We start from the raw sequence: 7,637 nt of genomic DNA on the forward strand, positions 1-7,637 counted from the left end.
TAGATGGAAATCTCTTGCCATAGTCTTGGATTAAAAAGGGAAAGGTTTCATAATTTTATACTAAGGATCCTGGGATTTGCTTGTTGGGTTTTGAGAATTATAACACTCCTATGGTGCACATGCAACCCTATATGTTTTGGATATGTGTTTTCTCTAATTATACATGCATTTTCAATTTTCCAAAGCATTCTCCATAACTAGCATAAAATTAAACAATTGAACAATACAACTAGTTACATAACTTACCTCTTAGTAGGACTTGTTGTTCTTGACACTTGAAAGATTGAGCACCCCAAGTGTGATGCCTCTAATGGTTCACAAACACCAAATTCAATAGGAGACTTGAGAGAATAAGTTACCTGGCACAAAATTAATATCATACTCTAGGAATGATGGTGTAACCAATATTGGTCATGAGAGGTTCCTTTTATAGTGCTAGGCTTACATCTTTGCAAACCCTAATTACCTTTCATATTACTTAGGCTCCATGGGTTAAACCTCCATGGACTATACATGGACTACCACATTGGTTTAGCTCAACCTAAATAACCATAGATCATTGACCCACACTATAGGAATGATAGATTTACATAATCAATCCCCATATATTTAATTAGTATCTTTTGACCACAAAATTAATTCCAAATTAATTCTTGATCAAAACTAATTAAATAATATGATTTCTCAATTAATATATTATACTTATAATATATTAATAAATCACAAATAACCTTATTCTCAAAAGTCTATCCTATCAAATTGCACTGATGAAGGCAACCCAAAAGGACCATGCTACAATCGGGTCGAGTACATCCGAGTTATAGTTATGGGCTTAGACACCAAATCCAACAGTCTCCTACTTGGATAAGTCTAATAACTATACCTGCCAATGCATCTTTAGGATCTGATTAGCAATCATAAACTTTCAAAAGGCGCTGTCGACTCTGACCCAGTCAGTGACTCATCCTTTAGATAAGGATCATATATTCCTATGTTTTGAAGATATCTATGTGGACAAATACAGGGAACATAGTCGTACTTATTGTCCTATAAATTGTTTCCTGATTTATGATTCGTTTGACATAGAATATAACTAAACAGATCAATTTAGTTCTATCTGGGCCCGACACATAGTTAAAATAGAATCATCGAGGGGTCCAAGATATCGCTTTTAATACTCTTAGTATAAAAGGAACAGATAAACTTCGACATTATATTCTTGTACTAACTACTCATCAAATCATGCACAACGACACGTTGTATAACATCAAGTTACTGATGCATTTTCATGCCATCAGTGCACAACCAACTCGTAGTCAACAACTCATATATCTTGTTTTGAAGATTATATGATATTATCGTCTCACAATCACTCGTGATAATTTCCATGAAGTAATTCAGGTGAGCACAGGTTGAATCCAATACTCAAATCTTATTTCAAGAGCACTCATGACTGTTGTAGCAACTTTTGCTATGTCTAACGCCTTATACATTCTACAAGCTAGTTCATGACAGTCTTATGTCATACATACTTCCAACTTTTGCTTTGTCTAATGCCTTATACATGTCTCACAGAGACTTGACCAATGATACTACAAAACTTTCCAATATAAATTGTTACATGAGAATTCCAAGGAAGCGAAGTCTCAAATTCAAAGTACATTCCTTTGAACATCCGTCTTGCATAAAAGTTTCTAACTTTCTCATATATTCTTAATATCCAACTCCTATTATGGAAACATTCAATATTTTCCATACGACAACTCATTATTAATAGAATCCTCTCTATTCATAATAATGTCAGTATGGTCCATGTATTACTATACTTCCAACTGTCCTTAAGCGACCAATCTTTGGCGAACCTTAGATTGTCCTTAACAGTTATTTAACCACTTTATTCATATCCAGTTCTATTCATTTTTCTCTCTTAATGCCTTGGGCATTTGGAAGATTAGAAAACGAGAATATTATAGCATATGCAATCGATCCTATACCCAAACCATATGGAATAAAATTCATAATGTCTTACATAAAGACATGATACTTGACCAGTCTTTTACTATAATGTTTCCATATATAGAATTTCCTTATGTTGAACCACTCCAACATAACATTCATATATATCATTGAGTAAATTTGATTAAAATCTCAATCTAAGCTTTTAGATTTGAAATGAAGTATGAATTCCTCTCCCTTAATTATAGCAAAACAACTTTTCAAACCCTACAACATTTCAAATTGAAACCTTTGTTTTCTATAATTAACATGGCTTACTTGAAACATTTACCATAATTGATTATGCTCCCACTAGCATGTTAATTATTTTGCTACTAGCATAACACTTATGCTCCCACTAGCTTTGACATGTACCTAGAAATCAAGTGGATTACTTGAAATAATACTTTATTGACTTTTTTTACCAAGGGTCAGATTTCTGACATGAGATGCTTTGATAAGACTTTATCTAGGCTTCTCAATATCATACACCTTTCCTTAGATAGCTCACATGTGTGTCTTAACAATTTTAGAACTTACAACAATAAGTCTCAAATGTTAGGACCTTTTTTCATTTCTCACAAATTCCGTAATCAGAATTGAATTTGAGATTGCAAATATCACAACTGCTATCTCCTTAAAATCTACTTAGTGAAAGCGTTTCCTCAAAATCATTTTCATGAACTGGAGAGAAAACTTATGACACTTAGATTTTATGGTGTAGGTGTTACTATCCATGTGAATTTGTCATAACCATAATCATAAGATAAGGTTAGTGACAAAATCTACATCATATGGACTGAACCTACTCAATATTAATTTCTTGCCACTTGGTAGCACAAGGGCCTACCATGTCTTCCAAGTTATTGAGATGCTCACCCACACTGATCAATGAATTTTCACTGATCAAGATGCTTTGCCTTAATTTCTTGCCACTTGGTAGCACAAGGGCCTACCATACAACTCACATGAATAGTCAACTTTAATTGGAATCGACACAGAAACAAGAATTTATCAACACGATAGGTAACGAACCTCAAGTCGTGTGCTAGTGATTCTCTTGTCAAGAACCATTCCTTGACAAACAAGAATATCTCAACACGATAGGTTTATTCTTGATTAGTTCTTGAAACTAATGAAGATCTTTAGGACTCCCACTAACCTCTTGACATGTAAGATTCTCTTGTCAAGAACCATTCCTTGACAAAAAAATATTCAAGAGTTAGTGCGGGTTCTTATCAAGAATAACACTTCATATAATTGGTCTTAGTTGATCTTTGTCTTATGCAAGACATCACAACTACCTACATGTTCTATGAGGTGTTATAAACCTGCTTAAGATATGTCACTCAAGTCACTATCTTGTAGTATGACTCTAAGACTTGATTTTGGAACAAAGTATGACTCACCTTAATTGATTTAACCATTTCAACAATTCCCGATTTCTCTTCTTAGCCATACAAGTGCACTAAGGTGTCCTTAGAGGATTAATTGTGATTTGATTTTCATACTCAGTGAGATGATCATAAAACACGATACTAAAGTACTCTCTTTTCCTTTTAGATTGGAGAAACTTTTATCTTTCTGCCTAATTGATTCTTCATATTCGTTCTACTATACGTTGGAACTTTTTCAATGATTCATAATTATACTTAATCTTGTAAGCATAATCATATTAACTAAGCTTTTAGTAAATCATGAAAAATAGTCTTATTGTTCTTTGTGGTAGACCTGACCAATGCACAACAATGTGTACTAGATTCCTTAGTCCTTCGCTTGACTCACATCTATATGTGAACAAGGAATTAGTCTTAATTTCCCAAAGATGAAAGTTCTCATTCATCATAGAATGCAAGTTGCGTGATTCCAAGTGTCTGTCCAATTGAAACTTGGGTGATGAGAATCTTTTCTTATTTGGTAAATTTTTACACTACCACAAACGAAAAAATAAAGTCCATTTATTAATATTTCTATTAATAGAAACATACAAACATCAATTTTCACAAATGCATTGCAAGGAAATATAAAACAAGATAAAATCAAAGTTTTCTTTATTTATAAAATTGCAGAAAATCTTGTCCTTGCAATGCAATTACAAATGAAAACTATGTTACTAAATATTCCTAAGCAATCTATCATAACTCCTAAGTAGCAGCTCAAAAATCTGATCATCGAACCAAGTGATCGAAATCCATATGTTCGCGATCAGATTCAGCTTACTCATCCTTTAAGCTTCCTTTCTTTTATTTGATCCTAAAAAACAATGAAATGTAATCTCATAACATCATTTATTAAGAATCTATGAATAGGAACTTAACAAAGTTAGATAGTGGACTTACCTGAAGTAGAGTCATACACTTTGACTTTACCATCCTTGTGGTCCTTCAGGTAGATACGGTTGCTTCACATCCAATGCCCTTTCTCTTGACAGTAGAAGCAAACAAACTATTTTGGAATGGCAAACGGGAAAATCTTAGACTTAGCCTTTATCTATGCCATTTGGTCAAATGATTTGACCATGGACGATCCCTTTCCATTGGGAAGAGAAGATTTTTCTGGACTTCCAATGTTTCCATTGTCAATATCCATGGAAGTTTGGGAAGTAGATCCTCCAATCAAATTTGCTTTACCAGTGCGCCAAATCATTTCTGATTTAGTAAAAACCAGCAAATATGCAAGATCGATAAAGGTCAGATCGCGGTCTGTCATATAGTAATCTTCAATGAACTCACTATATGACTTAGGAAGTGACTGAAGAACCAAATCAATAACCAACTTCCTCAAGACAACGACTCCTAACATTACCATCCTATCAATGTGTGACTTCATCTCCATGATGTGTGCACATACAGACCTTCCATCTTGGTGTCGTTTTCCAATAGCGCTCGAGTGACCTTGAACTTTTCAAGTATTCGAACATGTGGATCAGGGAGAACTATTGGAGGAGGTAGAGGAAGTAAAGTATGATTTCCATTTCCACGATTCAATTGTGGAACATCATCTTCATGAGGAAAGCTTTTTCCATAAGATTCAGGAAGACCATAGTTGTAAGATTTAGACATCTAGAAGGGATAAATTCAAAATTAGTTGATTAAGTCGTTAATATAACACCCAAATGAAATATTAAGGCTAGGACCCGACACAATAATTTACAATTCGGAAGAGGGATGCCGTAATCTAATTGCAAACTATTTGTCGGTAGGTAAATGACGATTTACCAATTCCACCACGAACACGGAATTTTAAACAAATTAGTTTTTAAATGAAACTCCTAGATCTTTAGAAATTCATTGAACTTTTCAATGGCATGTCTAATCTCGATTATTCCCTTAAAGTTTGTAACTGAGATACCAAGGATCACAAACAAGCTGTGAATAACCATGCAAATTAGCTTGGTACTCTCGAAGTCATTTATCACCTAATCAATGTGTCGGTTAACCACACAAACTCCATTGATCTATCACAAACTACGAGCTACCCATTTCCATCCTTTATTAGTCCCATATTAGTGTGTGTATTAACCACAAATGATCCACTAACAACCAATAAGGTGCAATGTGTAATTTAATGGGTTAGAACCAAATTCACATTTTTCCTAAAGTAACTAAGAATTGGGAATTTATAAAAGCGTTTAGTTATTTCGTATTTTAATTATACTTTTAATGGAAGTTTGTGTCCTATCCTACCCGTTCGGCTAACGACCCTCCACTTGTCAAGGGTGCAGTGGGTAAGAGTGGATACCCAATGACGGTCATTTTACAGGCCGCTTCCTGAAACACTCCTTATAGACCAGCTTCGTGAATGAGGCCTACTAAAGGTAAGACTGACGTTTTACTTATACATATATAACATATTAAAGTTTTAATTTTATATAGTATAAGGGTGTATTTTACACATTTAAAATACTTGATGGTTTAATCTATTAATAAGTTAGACTTTTAATTTAATTAACTTTAAACCATATCATTATAGATTTATTAATTCTCTTTTAATTAAACACTTTAATTAATTTAACGAAATCCATCAGGGTCTAATTTGAACTATTCAAAAACATTAAGGTTCTAAATATGAGAAAATTAAAAATTATCACTATTTAATTAATCTTTTAAGTTATAAAACCAAGAGTTGCACCTTTTTAAACCTTTCAAATTACAAGATGTTCTAGAATTCAATTTTTCATAAAAGAGACTTTTCAAATTCCAAAACTTGAGGGCAAGTTTTGTAAATCTTCTAACCTTTTGAATTCCAAAACTTGATGACAAATTTTGTAACTCCTCAAAACATTTAGATCAAATTTTAAACTAATAAAATCTTCATATATTTTTATCTTTTACCAATTTGACCTAATACAACTCATGTAGCAAGATAAGTTCAAATAAAAAATTACAAATAATTAGCTTTGTCATATAAACTAGTAATTATCTTAGAATTCTGACAATTATCTTTTAATTGGATGAGGATGATCACTACCATATCAGAAAAAACAGATTTTATGATACAAAACAGCTTGTGGTAATGATGCTAATCCAATTTTGGCAAAAAAAAACCCCAAAAATCTGCTAACAGACTGTCCGACTCATCGAGTCAGCTTATGGACTCGTCAAGTTCACTATGAACTTGTCGATTTCATGTATGGAATCGTCGAGTCCTTCTGTCAGAGTGCAGTTTTTGACTTGCTTCAGCTTTGAACAATAAACCTATGCATCTATATAACAGTTAATACCGATAGCTGTAATACAACTGTTGGGTTTTATGTACTATAACACTCTTATGGTTCATATATAACCTATAGCTTTGGATCTAAGTTTTCTCTACTTACACATGCAATAAAATTATTCAATGGATGAAACCTATAACTAGCATACAACATTGATATTTGAAACATAAAAACTAGGTAGATGAATACCTCTTTGTTGTAGCTTTTAGAACTTGGCCTTTCAAGAGCTTAGTACCTCAAATGTTGCACCTCTAATGGAATAAAAAAAACCATGAACAAATGGAGGATAATGAAAGAGAGGTTAAGAAGCAACAAAATCGGCTAGGGTTTTTCTATGGAATCATTGTTCCATTTTTAGGTGCATTAGGGGTTACATTTATATTGTGGAATTCCTAGAGTTTCAAGTTGTAAACCCTAATCCACTTCCTTGGGCCTTAATCCAATAATCCATATGATAAGCCCTTGGATTAACTCTTCATGGACTCCCACATAGCATTAGTCCGTCCTAATCAATATGGATCATTAGCCCAAACTATATTCATCACTAATTTACTTAATCAACCCTCGTTAATTTAATTAGTCTCTTTTGATCACTAAATTAATTCTAAATTAATTTTTGATCAATACCAATTAAATAATATGATTTCTCAATTAATATATTATACTTATAATATATTAATAAATCACAAATAACCTTTTTCTAAAATATATGTCCTATCAAATTGCTCTGGTGAATGCAACCCAAAAGGACCATGCTACTATCGAGTCATTTACATACCAAAAATTGTTATGGTCTTAGACACCTAATCCAACATATTATGCACATCAGGCTTGCGGTTGAGTCCAGGTTGAAGGCTTTGGAATTCGAAGTATAAACCGAACAACTGTTCGATGCAGTCAGCTGCAGGTTGCAGCATAGGAAGCG

Source organism: Lactuca serriola, chromosome 1, assembly GCF_051521515.1.
Source record: "Lactuca serriola cultivar US96UC23 chromosome 1, Lser_US96UC23_V15, whole genome shotgun sequence".
NCBI classification, from domain to species: Eukaryota; Viridiplantae; Streptophyta; class Magnoliopsida; order Asterales; family Asteraceae; genus Lactuca; species Lactuca serriola.